This window comes from Pteronotus mesoamericanus, unplaced genomic scaffold (assembly GCF_021234165.1).
Source record: "Pteronotus mesoamericanus isolate MK-2021 breed Mesoamerican mustached bat unplaced genomic scaffold, CSHL_Meso_final contig_730, whole genome shotgun sequence".
NCBI lineage: Eukaryota > Metazoa > Chordata > Mammalia > Chiroptera > Mormoopidae > Pteronotus > Pteronotus mesoamericanus.
The window spans coordinates 655,548-671,638 of record NW_026555246.1 but is presented as its reverse complement, the minus strand read 5'-3'; the positions used below and the strand labels follow the sequence as shown (position 1 = coordinate 671,638).

General features: G+C 43.7%; 1 pseudogene; it reads left to right on the top strand.

The window, feature by feature from the left end:
- The first annotated feature begins 6,085 nt into the window (after positions 1-6,085).
- LOC129078580 (ATP synthase subunit g, mitochondrial-like) lies at positions 6,086-6,398 on the top strand (annotated as a pseudogene).
- The last annotated feature ends 9,693 nt before the right edge of the window (positions 6,399-16,091 follow it).

Below are 16,091 nucleotides of genomic sequence, written 5' to 3'. Positions count from 1 at the left end.
CTCACTGAGGCCATCTTTCGCTTGTTTGAAAGGATTTAGGGTGTTAAGAAGCATGAGTGAAGACCAGCCATTCTTATGCAAAAGCAGCTTGGATGGGCCCCTATGTTAGTTGGGGTGGAGTCTCTGGGGATCTCAGAGGTGGGGCAAACAGTATTAGCTGGGTTGATGGCATCTCAGATATGGCACCAGCCTGCCGGCTCTGGGGCTCTGTTGGGGGAGGGTTCACAAAAGGGACAATGGCCTCTGCTTACCCTGATGCCAGTCACTTCAATTTCTCTCTGCATGCCACTAGTATCTTTCAAGCTGCTACCCTGCTGCTGGAGCTCAGAGGGAGTAAGCCTGAGAAGGTGAGTCTGTGTGTGGGTTCTTTTTTTTTTTTAAGACTCTGCCCACTTATTTTTAGAGAGGGGAAGGGAGGGCAAAAGTGAGGGAGAGAAACATCAATGTGTGGTTGCATCTCGCGCACCCTCTACCAGGGACCTGGCCCACAACCCAAGCATGCGCTTCACACTGGGAATCAAACCAGCGACCCCTCGATTCGCAGGCTGGCACTCAATCCACTGAGACACACCAGCCAGGGCTGTGTGTGGGTTCAAGAGGAACTGCTTGGGGCTCCAGAAGTTTCTTCCACTGACTCAACTTCCACTGGTTTTTGCAGGCAGAAGTTGTGGGGACTTATCTTCTTGGCACTGGAACCCTGAGCTAGGGGCCCTGGTGTGGGGCTGGGACTCCTCACTCCCAAGATAATCTCTCCTGAACTTTTATCCATCCAACGTGAGGTGTGGAACCAGCCCATTCCACATCTGCACCCCTCCTACCCGTTTGGATGGATGTAGTTTTCAATTCTGTAGTTGTCAGACTTCCATTCAATTTTATTTATGATGGTTATAAATGATGGTTGTTCTATATTTTAGTTGTAATTTTGATGTGATTGTTGGAGGAGGTGAGTCATGTGTGCTTACACTGCCATGTTGACTGGAAGTGTCCTAATTAGATAATTTTTTATCCATTTTGCCAATCTCTGCCTTGAATTGGAGAGTGTAACCCATTTATATTTAATGTAATATAACTGATAAGGTAGGGTTTATACCTGCCATTTTGCTATTTGGTTTTTATATGTCCTATGTCTTTTTGTTCCTCAGTTCTTCCATTACTCTCTTCTTTTGTATTAAACAGATACTTTCTAGTGTATCACTTAAATTTTCTTCTCTTTTTTACTATTTATTTTTGAGTTATTTTCTTAGTGCTTGTCCTTGAAATTACTATTAACATCTTAATTTTAATAGTATGCAAAACTCTGTTCCTCTATAGTTCCATATCCGTCTCCTTTTATGTTGCCATTATCACAAATTACACCTTTATAGATGTGTGCTCATCAATTTTGATTTCTAATTATTACATTATACAGTTGTATTTTAAATTATATGGGAGGAAAGGAGTAACAAACAAAAAATGTATTTATATTCTCTCTATATATTTACCTATGTAGATTCACATTTCTGTCCTGAAAGACCCCCTTCATTTCTTTTATACAGATAACATAACATTTACCATTTTAACTATACAATTCAGTGACATTTAGTTCATTCACAATGTTGTGAATGTTGGGCAACCATCATCATCCAGTTCCAGAACATTTTCATCATTCCGAAAGGAAACCTCATACCATTTAAGAAGTCACTCCCCGTTACCACCTCCCCCCAGAGCCTGAAAACCTAATCTACATTCTGTCTCTATCAATTTACCTATTCTGTATATTTAATATAAATGGAATCATAAAACACCCTTTGTGTCTGACTCCCTTCACCTAGCATAATATTTTCAAAGTTAATCAGTGTTGTCAAATATCAATACTTAATTCCTTTCTGTGGCTGAATAATTTAGTTTTTCTGGATATAAGATTCTTTGTTGACAGGTTATTTCCTTCTTTCAGCATTTCAAATATATCTCCCCTCTGGTCTCATTGGATTCTGATGAAAAATAAGCTGTTGATCTTATTGGGAATCGCTTGTACAGGATGAGACATTCTCTTGCTGCTTTCAAGATTATTCCTTTTTCTTTCTTTGTCTCTCTTAGTTTTTCTAGATATAGGATTCTTGATTGACAGGTTTTTTCTTCTTTCAGCATTTCAAATATGTCTTCCCACTGCCTTATGGCCTCATTGGTTTCTGGTGAAAAATAAGCAGTTGATATTATTGGGGATCACTTCTATATGATGAGACATTTCTCTCTTGTTTCTTTCAAGATTTTTCACTTTATCTTTAACAGTTTGATGGCTGTGTGTCTAAATGTGGATCTTTTTCAGTTTATACTACTTGGAATTTTTTGAGCTTCTGGATGTGTAGCCTAATACTTTCATCAAACTTTGGAGTTTTCAGCCATTATTTCTTCAAATATTCCGTCTCTCTCCTTCCATTCCTCCTCTCCTTCTGAAACTTGCCTAATGCATATGTTGGTATGTTTCATGGTGTCCTTCAAGTCTCTGAGGCTCTGATAATATTTTTTTTTCTATTCCTCAGACTAGATAATCTCAATGAACCTATGTTCAATTCTTACTGATTCTTTCTTCTGCCTGATCAAATCTGCTATTGAATTCTAGTAAAAATTTTTATTTCAGTTATCATAACTCACAACTCCAAAATTTCTATATGGTTCTTTTTTTATAATTTCTCTCTTGATATTCTCTATTTGGTGATATTGCTCTTGTGCTTCTTTAGCTCTTTAGATAAGAACTATTTTAGTTCATTGAACATATTAAAAAGAGCCAATTTAAAGTCTTTATCTAGGAACCTTCCAATAAAGATGGAGGCATAGGTAGATATGCCTCACCTCATTGCACAACCATAAGAAGGAACACAGCTAACTTAAAAGTGAAAAACACCCAGAACTGCCAGAAAATCACCCAGAAAAACATGTAGAGCTGTACAGAAGTCCAACAGCCAAGTATTTAAAGAAGCTATATTCATCCAGATGAGTAGGAGGGGCAGAGACAGGGAGTCGGAGCAGAGAGGAGTCGGAGCAGAGAGGAGTCGGTGTGGCAGTGGCGAGCCAGGGCCAGAGAGGCAGCAAGGCAGCAAAACGGGGAGGCAGCTGGCAGAACGGGCAGCCCCACATTCACATGTGATGAATAAAAATCAGGGGGATTCCTGTGAACGAGCCCAGCCTCAGGCCAGACCATACAGTCCAGGGCTCCAGTGCCAGGAAAAAAAAAAAAGCCTCATAAATTCTGGCTGTAAACCCAGTGGGGGCTGGGGTGGCAGAAAAAACTGCCTGTACATAACGCAAATTCACCCACCCTGGGAACCACACCCAGAACAGCAGCTGCAAGGGTGCCAGTCGTACACAGGAAGTGGCTGAAGTGACTGGAAATGGGACAAGGGCCAGGCAAGCCCCCAGAAGTCAGCTAGCACAGACATTGTCCCCTCTTTGACCCCTCCCCCACATATGGAGCCACGGTTGCCCCACCCTGTCAAATACCCAAGGCCCCCAGCCATATGACTTAATAAGTGCACTAACATTGAATGAAAGCATCTCTACCTAGTACACAGACACAGGGAGGCTGCCAAAATAGGAGACAAAGAAACATGGTCCAAATGAAGGAACAGAACCCCAGAAAAAGAACTAAGTGATGAGGAGATAGCCAACCTATCAGACGCAGAATTCAAAACACTGGTGGTCAGAATGCTCAAAGATCTCACTGAATATGGTAAAAGCATAAGGGAAGAAATGAAGGCTCTGCTAAGGGAAATAAAGAAAAATCCACAGGAAACCAAGAGTGAAGGGAGGGAAGCCAGGATTCAAAACAATGATTCTGAACATAAGGGAGAAATAAACATTCAAGCAGAACAGAATGAAGAAACAAGAATTCAAAAAAAAAATGAGGAGAGTTTAAGAAGATTCTGGGACATCTCTAAAACAGTCAACATCCAAATCATAAGGATGCCAGAAGGAGAAGAGGAAGAGCAAAAATCGAGAACTTATTTGAAGAAATAATGAAAGAAAACTTTCTTAATTTGGCAAAGGAAATAAACATACAAGCCCAAGAAGCACTGAGACTCCCAAACAAATTGGACCCAAAGAGGACCACACCAAGACACATCATAATTAAAATGCCAAAGATTAAAGATAAAGAGAGAATCTTAAAATCAGCAACAGAAAGGCAGAGAGTTACCTACAAAGGAGCTCCCATAAGACTATCAGCTGATTTCTCAAAAGAAATCTTGCAGGCAAGAAGGGACTGGCAAGAATTATTCAAGGTGGTGAAAAGCAAGGAACTACATCTAAAATTATTCTATCCAGCAAAGCTATCATTTAGTATTGAAGGACAGATAAAGTGCTCCCCAGACAAGGTAAAGCTAAAGGAGTTCATCGTCACCAAGCCATTATTATATGAAATGTTAAAGGGACTTATTTAGGAAATAGAAGATCAAAACCATGAACAGTAAAATGACAACAAACTCACAACTATCAACAACTGAATCTAAAAATCAAAAACTAAGCAAACAACTAGAACAGGAATAGAATCATAGATATGGAGATCATTTGGAGGTGAATAAAAATCAGGGAGATACCTCAGAACATTATCTGCTGGGAGAAGGGAGGGAGAAAGGAGAGAATGGGGAAAAAGGTATAGGGATTTAGAAGCATAATTGGGTAGGTACAGAATAGAGAGGGGGATGTTAAGAACAGTATAGAAAATGGGGAAACCAAAGAATTTACATGCATAACCCATTGACATGAACTAAGGGAGGAATTGCTAGAGGGAAGAGGGGAACTGAGCAGAGAGGAGCAAAGGAGGAAAAATTGGGACAACTGTAATAGCTTAGTCAATAAAATATACTTTAAAAAATAAAATAAAGTCTTTATTTGATAAGTCTAATACCTGGACTTATTCAAGGACAGTTTCTTTCTCTTTTTTTTACTTTTATTTATTTATTTTTAGAGAGAGGGGATGGGAGAGAGAAACATCAATGTGTGGTGGCCTCTCACACGTCCCCAACTGGGGACCTGGCCCGCAACCCAGGCATGTGTCCTGACTGGGAATCAAACCAGTGACCTTTTGGTTCACAGGCCAGCACACAACCCACTGAGCCACACCAGTCAGGGCAGGGACAATATCTATTCACTGCTTTTTCTCCTGTGTATGTGTAATCTTTCCTTGTGGGATTTGTTTTGTTGTTGTTGTTTATGTATCTTATAAACTTTTCTTGAAAACTAGACATTTCAAATAATATAATGTAATAATATAGCATATGACAGCTATGGAAATCAGATTTTTTTCCCTCCTGTTTGTTGACACTGCTGTTTGTTGAAGTCGTTTTTTGTTTATTTAATGACTTTTCTGAACTAATTCTGCAAAGTCTATATTCTCTGTTACATATGGCCACTAAAATCACTACTCAGCTCAGTAGTTAGGTAGCAATTGGACAGAGATTTCCTTAAATGTCTGAAACTAAAAGTCTCCCAGTCTTTGCTGAGGATCGCTGTGTGTTTGGACATGACTTAAGCACTTAGTCTGGAAGGTTGCAACTCTGCCTTAGCTTTTACTTTCTGCTTTCACCAAGCCTCATAGGCAGCCAGAAGTGAGAGCCTAGGCCCTTCTCAGATCTTTCCTGGGCATGCACACAACCCTGTGCATGCATGTGGCCTTCCAGATTCCTAGGAATTTGTTGGAACTTTTCAAAGCTCATAAAAACATTTCATTCATAATTTTTTTCTTTTTAATACTTTTGACAGGTTATTATTTGCCCAACTGTTATTCATTGCCTCAGGCAGCTGTGATGTTAAAATATTGGACAAATGTCCCCAGGGGAGATGCTTTTAGTGATGTCAAATTACAAACAAGCTTTCTGAGGGAGGTCTAGACAGGGAACCACAAGACGCGTCAAATAATGACTCTTCCTTAGGAATGAGGCTTTGTTAGAGCTCCCACTCTGTTCTTCTCTCTTCAGGACCAGAAATGGAGGCTGTTATTTTTCACGGCTACTTATGAGTTGGAGAGTGGGGAAATGGAACTAAGGTAAGTTAAAATTCCACAGAGCACTCTCAGCCAGGCGGTGGGCCACAGAACTTCCATACTGCAACCATGGCCCAATTTGTCCATAACCTCATAGAGAAGGCCCCAGTGCTGGTAAATGCTGCTGTGACTTACTCTAAACTTTGAGTAGCCACATTTTTGGCAGTATGCCAACATTGAACTGATTCCTCCAACCCCTGCTGAGATCCTGATAACTATTCAGAGCTTGATAAAAATAGTCAATAGCGCCCAAACTGGTAGCTTCAAACAACTCACAGTCGAGAAAGCTCTGCTGAATGGTTTGGTGGCCACTGAGGTCTGGATGTGGTTTTACATCAGCGAGATCATAGGCAAGCACGGTATCATTGGCTATAATGTTTGAATACCAACCTTTAACATCTATTTCTTTTTGGTTTATTATTTGAATGTTCTTAGGCCATGAATAATCAGAATGGTATTTGAATAAAGAAAAGAATATTTCAAAAAATCCACAGAACTCTTTACTGAGATTCAGCTATTTTTCTTGACTAAATGCTTCCTGAATTACTGTAAGCTTTGGTTGATTTCCAAATTTCTAAAAATGTTGATTCTGACAAACTTTGCTATTTTCTTTTTTATTGCTTTTATGGAAAGGAAAATTTTACTCTGCTATTTTTGTCAATCCTCTTTCTTCTTTTTCTTTTCCTGGATTTTTTAAATGCTTAAACTGCCTTTAATTTGACCAGTGGAAGTCTTTCCACACTGGTTTCTATGTCCTTTTGACATATGCCTGTAAGTTTTTTGCTGATCAGTTTTCCTTCCTGTTGGTTTAGAAATTTGAGGATGTCCACAGTGAAATCTGAAACTGGCCCCCATACAGAGGGTGAGGAGAAACCAAAGAAAAAGGCGAACCGCTCCAGATCAGTGCGGTGCAGGTTTTATAAACAAGGAAACTTACTTGTATAGTTGGTCTTGGGTAACCACAAAAGAGCAGACCTCTGTCCCTGCCCACCAGAATCTTAAAAGTTTGTATAGAAGCCTTAACTGGGTTTAGTGACATATACTGTCCAGATGTCTTCAACAATACATTGCTCTCTCAAGAATGCGCCCTTGAAAATGACTCCCACTGTGCGAACAGTGGACATCCATTCCAAGAACAGGGGAAGGGGGAGGAGCCAGATTGTGCAAGCCCAACTCACAGGTTGACTGGCAGTCACACCCTCTCAATGATCTCCTCTAGTATCTCCTTTCTGGTCCAACTAGATGGTCCAGGCTTTCCCTGCTCCAACCATGGAATCAGCCAGATTTCCCAAAGAGCCCTGGGTGCTTTTAAGTACAACATGGAATTCGGAAACCAAGACCTGATGTTCAGTGTACGTACTATTATTTGAGTATCGCTGATCCTAGGACCTCTCAGTAGACAAACGGGAACACACACACCTCTATGTATTTTTAAAACCATGTGTTTATCCCTGGCTGGTGTGGCTCAGTGGACTGAGTGCCGGCCTGCAAACCAGAAGGTCACCGGTTCTATCCCAGTCAGGGCACATGCCTGGGTTGCGGCCAGGTCCCCAGTTGGGAGCATGCAAGAAGAAACCATACACTGATGGTTCTTTCCCTCCCTTCCCCTCTCTCTAAAAATGAATTAATCAAATCTTTTAAAAAGATGTGTTTTGTTATAAAAAACAACATGAGTTTATACCAACACTTCCAATTAAATAGAGCGGAGTTCATTGTAATTTTCACTCCATTCATCTTTGTAACACCCTTCTCTGATGGGGAAAAACCCAGTTCCCATTATCCTGAATGTACTGATTTATTCCATCGATCTCCCTATATATAACCAATCTCCTTTTCCATCGCCAACCCTCTCCTGCGGAAATGCCACCTCGCTGTGCCTGGCCATTGACCCCCCCCCCCAACCAGGCAGACAGAGCCCCGTGCTGCTGCCCTTCTCACCTGACGTGGGCCCTCACAGCCCGGAGTGGGCGCCCCCGCGCATGGAGGCCCTCCTCACCAGGTCTGGACTCTAAAACTCCCGTGGCCTCCATTTGGGGGGGCAGGGGCGAGGGAGAAAAACATCGATGTGAGAGAAACATCAATGATCGAATACCTGTCATACCCTCCCCCGACTAGGAGTGTATGAACCTCAGCATGAACCTTACCGGGAGTCATACAGGTGCCTGTTCGCTTTGTGGGATGACACCCAACCAAGCCGCACTGATCAGGGCTCCATTTTAAACGCTTATTTACTCTGTCCCCTAACAGTCTCTCCATCCATACTCCCCACCCATGCTCAGAGCCAGGATCTGCCTGCCCCCTTATAAAATTGGCCCACTTTACCCCTGAAATCCAGGTCATTAAGGTTTCCTTGCATTCACCACTCTGAACTAGCCCTGAAGTAAAGCATGTGTTTTCCTCCAGGTTTTTCTAATTGTCACCACAGAAGTGTGGGTCTTTCTGTTCTTTCTACATTCTAACCAGAAGCAGAAATCTTACCACTTGACACTTCTTTTGTTCTAAATGCATTTTGGACATGATTTCAGTTAATTCCCATAACACAGATACTATTGTCCTCATTGTATCTATGACAAACAGGCTCAGAGATTACTGTACCTGCCCATGATCCATCAACTTATAAATGGGGAACCTGGGTTCAAACCAGGAAAGCACACTGTTTTTCATTCACCTCTGTGTCCCCAAATCAAACAAGCTCAAAAAATGGGACAGGGGGTTGATAGTGTTGCCTCTCAGAATTGGGAAATCCAAAGAGGAGAGAGAAGGGCCCAAATTCAGGCTCAAAATTTGTTTGTCTGTCAACTATCTGTCTCCCCAACAATGCAACCTTCTAGCCAAAGGGTTGGCAAACATTTTCTGAAAAGACCCAAAGAGACAGAATCTACCCAGCTCAACTACAGACTTCTATTTCTTTTCCTGAGAGATGTGACCCCTGACTGACCTGGTGTGGCGAGGGAAGGCCGGATTGTGTGACTACGGGTGCTTTCTGTTTTTAGAGGGAGTGGGATTTAATGGCAGAATTCCACCATTGCTCTAAATCTGTCTAACTTTTGAATAGTTTCTTTCTTTTTCATAATATTTTTCAAAAATATTTTTTGATCTTGTGGGCCATACAGTTTCTACCATGACTACTCAACTCTGCCACTGTTGCATGAAAACATCATCTCAGTGAGTGAGCAGGGATATGCGTCACTAAATTACAACTGACCCTTGAACAACACAGGTTTGGCCGCATGGGTCCGCTTATACGTGAACTTTTTGCAATAAATACCTGTACTATTTTCCCCTGGCTGGTGTGGCTCAGTGGATTGCACACAGGCCTGCGAACCAAAGGGTTACCAGTTCAATTCGCAGTCAGGGCACGCGCCTGGATTGCAGGCCAGGTCCCCAGTGGGAGGGTGCGTGAGGGGGCGACCACACGTTGATGTTTCTCTCCCTTTTTCTCCTTCCCTTTCCCTCTCTCTAAAAGTAACAAAACATAAGATCTTTAAAAAAAATAAAAGAAATAAACCTATACAAATAATTAATTAATTAATTAATACCTGTACTATTGGGGACTCCAGCCCACGAATTCCCCAAATTCGCCGCAGATGGAAGAATGAGTTGTTCCAGACACCATTTGCCTGTCAAGGAAAGAGGAAGGCAATTCCCTCTAGTGGGGAAGGCCCCGAGCCCCTGTGCTCAATGACTTTTATTAAGAGGGTTATAAGCAGGGAACAGGTAGCAGGAATGTATAGGTAATCCAATTACATCAGTAACTTAAGCTTACAGAGAACAGATGATGTTTAAAGAAGACAATGGCAGGAACACACCGAGTTGCTTGGGTCCAAGGTGAGCAAATATTACGGCGCCAGATGGGATTTGGGTCAGGGTCCAGGAATTCTGTCAATTTTTTTCCCAGCCTTCAGCTGATTATCTAGTATAAGATTGTTACAGAGCCTGAGGGAGAAACGAAGCGTGCTTCAAGCGGTGTAATTTACTTCTAGGCCTAATTTCCCTCAGGAGCCCTCAGAGTTATTATCGAGTCTTGCCTACCAACTGCATTACCAGTGTTCCAGCCAAGTCTTATGGAGCCTCTCCCAGGCCCCAGCTTGCACCAGTCTACAGTGCCCAATACCACGCAAAGCGGCACCCCACACTGTACTATTTTTGATCCACAGGTGGGAGTCCACGGGTGCAGAGGGCTGACTGTGTGCATTGATCTATGCCAGTTTATGTAAGGGACTTGAGCTTCTGTGGATTTCGGTATCCACACAGGATCTTGGAACCAACCCCCGTGGATACCTACGGACAACTTAAGTTTTCTGGAGAGTCTAATGTTATACATGGATTTTGTCTGTGTGGGGGGCTGGTGGCCCTAACCCCTGCATTGATCAAGGGCCAACTGTTTTTATAAAAAGAGCCAGGGGCTGGGCTATTCAGAGGTGGGAGCCTGAGTCTATTCTCTTCACTGCTATATCCCCAGTGACAAGAACACTGCCCAACACGTAGTAGGCACTCCATCAGTCTTCGTTAAATGAGTGACTAACAGAATTATTATTGCTAGTACATTGTCGATGGAGAAGAGGTGACACAACCAGAGTGACTGGTGCTGGTGGAACAGAGCACAGGAGAGCTAGCTGGGAAATATGCTACAGGTCCTTTGGAGGAGTTCTTTTTCCTTAAAGGGGGAGAGAAGCAACTTATATTGGGCATCTGTTTGGTGCTAAAGACCTGTCCTTTCTCATGACAGCCCTGCAAGGAGGGTTTGTGCCGTAGGCTAAACGCTTGTGTCCTCTCAGAATCCCTGCATTGAAACCTAATCCCCAACATGTATGATGGCGTTTGACGGTGGGACATGTTGGAAGTGACCAGGTCATAAATGAGAAGAGTGCCCTTATGAAAGAGACCCAGAGACCTCCATTGCCTTTCCACCCTGTGAGGACACAGTGAGAAGGTGGCTGTCTCTGAACCAGGACGTGGGTTCTCGCCATACATGGAATCTGCTGGGGCCTTGATCTTGGACTTGCAGCCTCCAGAACTGTGAAATCTAAATGTTGGTTGTTTAAACTACCCAGTCTATGGTATTTTGTTATAGCATCCTGAACAGACTAAGACAGTCTGTGTTCCCAATTCACATAGCGGGAAACTGAGGCTCAGAGGGTTGAGGATACCTACTCATGGCTGCACAGCTTGAGGCAGAGCTGGAGTCCAAAGCCAGGACCATCTGATTTGGCATATTCTTTGTGCCCAGCTGAACTTCCTGAGGCAGTGGTGGCTTTTCCATCTCTAGAGACACATCATTAGAACCAGAACACAAACCCCTCAGGAAGGCCAAAAATGATACTTTCTCTTGCGTGAGCTATTCCTACCACATTCATTATTAGCCCTTCCACTTGGTATTCCATATATTGGGGTTGGATCCAAGACCAGCCATCCAGTGTTCCTTCCTGGGACCCTAGATTCCTGCTGAAAAACTTTCAGTTCCTCTAGGGAAGTCACATCCTCTTTCATTTCCTGATCTTTGCATGTGTTGACCTTTCCAACGGAAACACTCCTTACTCCACCCCATTCCCTCTCTGCTGCAACACATCATCCTTCAGAGTGCAACCTCTTCCCTAGAGCTGAACCTCCTTCTGGAAGCTCTGGCATGTTTCCCTATATCACCAAGCAGTTCTACAATTCTCAGCCCTCACTGACTGGCTGCCCCACAAATTTAATTCTGACGTTATTAATCTGGAGACAGTATCATAACTATTGAAAAATAAAAAAATTCCCTGGCTCGTGTGGCTCAGTGGATTGAGTGCTGGCCTGAGAGCCAAAGGGTCGCTGGTTCAATTCCCAGTCAGGACACATGCCTGGGTTGTGGGCCAAGTCCCCAGTGAGGGGCACATGAGAAGCGGCCACACACTGATGTTTCTCTCCCTCTCCTTCTCCCTCCCTCCCCCCTCTCTAAAAATAAATAAATAAAATCTTTAAAAAATTCAACTGAGTGGAACTTTAAAGATCTTACTGGTTTTATTCAATGATTCATTCAGCATTCAATACAGACAGCATTCAATATAGCAGTTGGAATGCAAGGCAAGAGTTTTTAGAGGCAGACGGGAACAGAAAAAAGGAAGTTGTACAAGACAAAGAGTGGATTGGTTATTGCGAAGTTTCTTTCCCCATAAGGAGTGGCTAGTGCTGATCAGGCCATTTCTGGTAGGAATGCAGATTGGTGCAGCTACTGTGGAAAGCAGTATCGATATACCTTAAAAAATTAAAAATGGATCTGCCCCTTGACCCAGTGGTCCCACTTCTGGGAATATATCTGAAGCAACCCAAAATGTAACAGCTGTTCAGAACCTGGGGTGCCCCAGAATATAAGAAAACCCCCGGCTAATATCCTTGGGGGACAGGGAAGCGGGAGCAGGGCCATTGAGAGTTACTTTGCATATCTAAAGGAATTGGCCAGTGTTTTAGTAATGTTAACTAGCTGTGCCCGCTGCACTTGGAGCCAGGGAGATGGGTGTGACTCTAACTCGTTATGTGGAGGCTCGCTGCGCCTGTGAGAGGCTTGGCGGCAGCTCCCGCTTCACGGGCCACGCCTGCCCTTACTAACAATGGCAGCCAAGAAGGGCAGGAGCTACGGGGAAGGGCAGATGTAACCCAGTATGGGAGGAGTCAGAAATGGGGTTACGAAGAAATATCCACACTGGGATTCAAATTCAGGCACGGGGCAGGCATGCAGTCTTGACCACGTGGTTTGAAAGGAGGCAGAAGGACCCCCACGAGCTCACCATGTGGAGGGACCATGCAGTTTTGGATTACGAGCAGCAGCCTAGCCAAGCATGGACAACTGGAAGAGGCCAGAATACCAATAGAATCTACCCAGCTCAACTACAGACTTCTATTTCTTTTCCTGAGAGATGTGACCCCTGACTGACCTGGTTTGGCGAGGGAAGGCCGGATTGTGTGACTACGGGTGCTTTCTGTTTTTAGAGGGAGTGGGATTTAATGGCAGAATTCCACCATTGCTCTAAATCTGTCTAACTTTTGAATAAATAGTTTCTTTCTTTTTCCTAACACTCTGGCATTGGGAGTCACGGTCTTTCAGTGGTGGGCAATAGAACCCAAAGGAATAGAACCAGAGTGGTTCTGTTTCAAAAACACTAATTTAAAGAACATAAGCACCCCTATGTTCGTTGCAGCGTTATTTACAATCACCAAGATATGGAAGCAGCCCAAGTGTCCATCAGTAGATGAGTGGATAAAACAACTAAGCCACACTTACACAGTGGAATACTTCTCAGCTGTGAAAAAGAAGAAAATTTTACCCTTTGCAACAGCATGAATGGACCTAGAGAATGTTATGCTAAGTGAAATAAACCAGTCAGAGAAAGATGAATCCTATATGATTTCACTCATATGTGGAATCTAATGAACAAATTGAACTAACAAGCAAAACAGAGACAGACTCATAGAGAACAGGATGACAGCTAAGGCGGGAATTGTAGGAGGTAGAGAGATCGAGTAAAAAGGAAAAAGGACTCATGGACATGGACAACAGTGTGGTGATTGTAGGGGTAGGGGGTAGTATAAGGGGACTAAATGGTCATAGAAAAATACAATTTAAAAAACTCAAAAAAAAAAAGATTCTATTTCTGGGAGAGCTGAAATCTTCATTAACTTAAGTCTTGGTTTAGTGACATAGGACTTAGCGTAAGCAACTCCATTTTGGGACCGCTGTCTTATCTTTAACAGATCCCACAGATTAAGGGCTCAGTCCCACAAGGCTGTTCCCAACTTCAGACACCAATTGCAAGTCCAGGCCACCCATATTTCTGACAGACTGGCTATAAATCAGGGGTTCTTATGACACTCACTTCAGTTCAATAACTTTTCAGAACAACTCACAAAACTCAAGGAAACATTAACTAAATTTACATATACTGGTTTATTATAAAGGCCATGCTAAAGCATACAGATAAACAGCCAGATGAAGAGGTATGTAGGGCAAGGTCCAGAGGAGTCCCAAGCACAAGACTTCTGTGCCCAGGAAACTGGGGATGCACCACCTTCTTGCATGTGGGTACCTCACCAACAGCTCATCAACTCACTGTTCAATAGAGGGTTCTTTTGGGTTTTGTTTAAAATTTTCTTTATGTATTTATTTATTTTTAGAGAGGGGAAGGGAAGGAGAAAGAGAGAGAGAGAAACAGCAATATGTGGTTGCCTCTCACACACCCCCCACTGGAGACCTGGCCCACAACCCAGGTATGTGCCCTGAGAGGGAATGGAACCAGCAACCCTGTCATTCGCAGGCTGGCACTCAATCCACTGAGCCACACCAGCCATGGATGTTCAAGAATTTTTATAGTGTTTAATCTCCAACCCTCTAATCACTTGACCTGAGGCTACAAAGGGACTCTACCCTAAGTCATCTCATTAGCATAAACGCTAGTGTGATCAAAAGAGAATTCTTATGAATAACAAAAGACATTCTATCACTCAGGCAATTACAAGGGTTTCAGGAGCTCTGTACAGGGAGCTGAACACAAATACCAAATAATCTATATTTCTTATTATATCACAGAAGCTATCCTGGATCCCCTCCACACTAGGTCAGCGATTCCTCTGGGCTCCCCTAACCTCTTCTTTACATGCCATACAGAAACCACATTCTTTCCATCTGTCCCACCCTCCAAACTATGAGTTGCACATGGGCAGACTGAGTTCAACAAATGTTTAGTGAACAAAGGGAGTGAGCGAATGTTGGCTCATTCCGCTGCCCCGTTTAATTTCTGCATCACACGTAGTCACATCATTTAATACCACCTCCCCGGGAAGCCTTCCTTCCCAAACTTGTTGGACTGCACAGACTTTGTCACACTCTGTAAGCTTTGATTTGGCAGCAGAAGGTTTTCCCCAAAGACTTGCGGCCGGTCAGACCCCACTTACCTCAATTTGTTTAGACAAGCGCCACCTGCTGCTTTAGAGGCATGTCTCTCCTTCTTTGAAATGTGGGCCAGGCTGGACTGGCCTCTCAGAAATTTGCCCACAGTAGCATTCCAGAACCTCAGCTAACATCCACAGACCAGAAGGAGACCCCCATGGGCTATGGGCGGGAATCAATAATCAGGCAGCCTGACCCTGACCCGTGTGGTTCAGTTGGTTGGGTGCCATCCAGCAAAGCAAAAGGTCTCCGGTTTGATTCCAGTCAGGGTACATGCTTGAGTTACAGGTTCAGTCCCCAGTTGGGGTGCACAGCCAGTTGATGTTTCTCTCTCACATTGATGTTCCTTCCCCTCTCTTTCACCCTCCCTTCCTCCTCTCTGAAAATAAATAAAATTAAAAAAAAAAAATTCAGGTAGCTTGTTGGGTTTCCTGCCAGGTTGGACAGCGCCATCTAGGGGCTTGAGGTGGCTTCAACACAGGTTTACAGAGCAGAGAGCATACCTTCCTGCCTCCTTGGCTTCCCACTGGCCAGACCGTCTGCCTGGCATCCTGCCCTTCCCCCATCTGTCCAACATTTTACAGGTTCCGAGAGTGACTTAATGGTCCTCCAGGTTTGCTTTTTTTCCTCACCTTGAGCCTTAGCCCCTTCTAGTCACTGTTGCCCTCGAGTGCCCTGGAAGGGGGGTGGGCCCAGAGTCCTGCCCCGCTCCTGGGTCAGCTGTTATTTCAGCCCGGAAGGCTCCATTGTTGGTGCTGCAGGTGCCTCATGTCTTGGAACAAGGGGACATCCAGGAACATAGCTATGCTTCTGTCCTCGTTGGAGGGAAACCTCCTCACTTCTCTAGGTGTAACCAAACCTCTCGGAAAAGGGTTGTCATCATTCCTGCCTTCATCTCCTCCCTCTTCCCCTTTCTTGGCTGCTCCACCTCCCACCACTCTCCAAAAATGACCACTGACAGTATCTACCTTCCCCCTGAGAAAACCAACAAACTCATTTTTTCTTGATCCTACCCATGATAGGGGTGGCCACTCCTCCCTGCTTGAACCCTGTTTCCATCTAGGACTCTTCCTACCTTCCAAGCTGCTCCTGCTCCACCTCTTTCACAAGGCTAGCAGCTAATATCATGTTTCTTTAAGAACAAAAGTAAAGCCAGAGGAC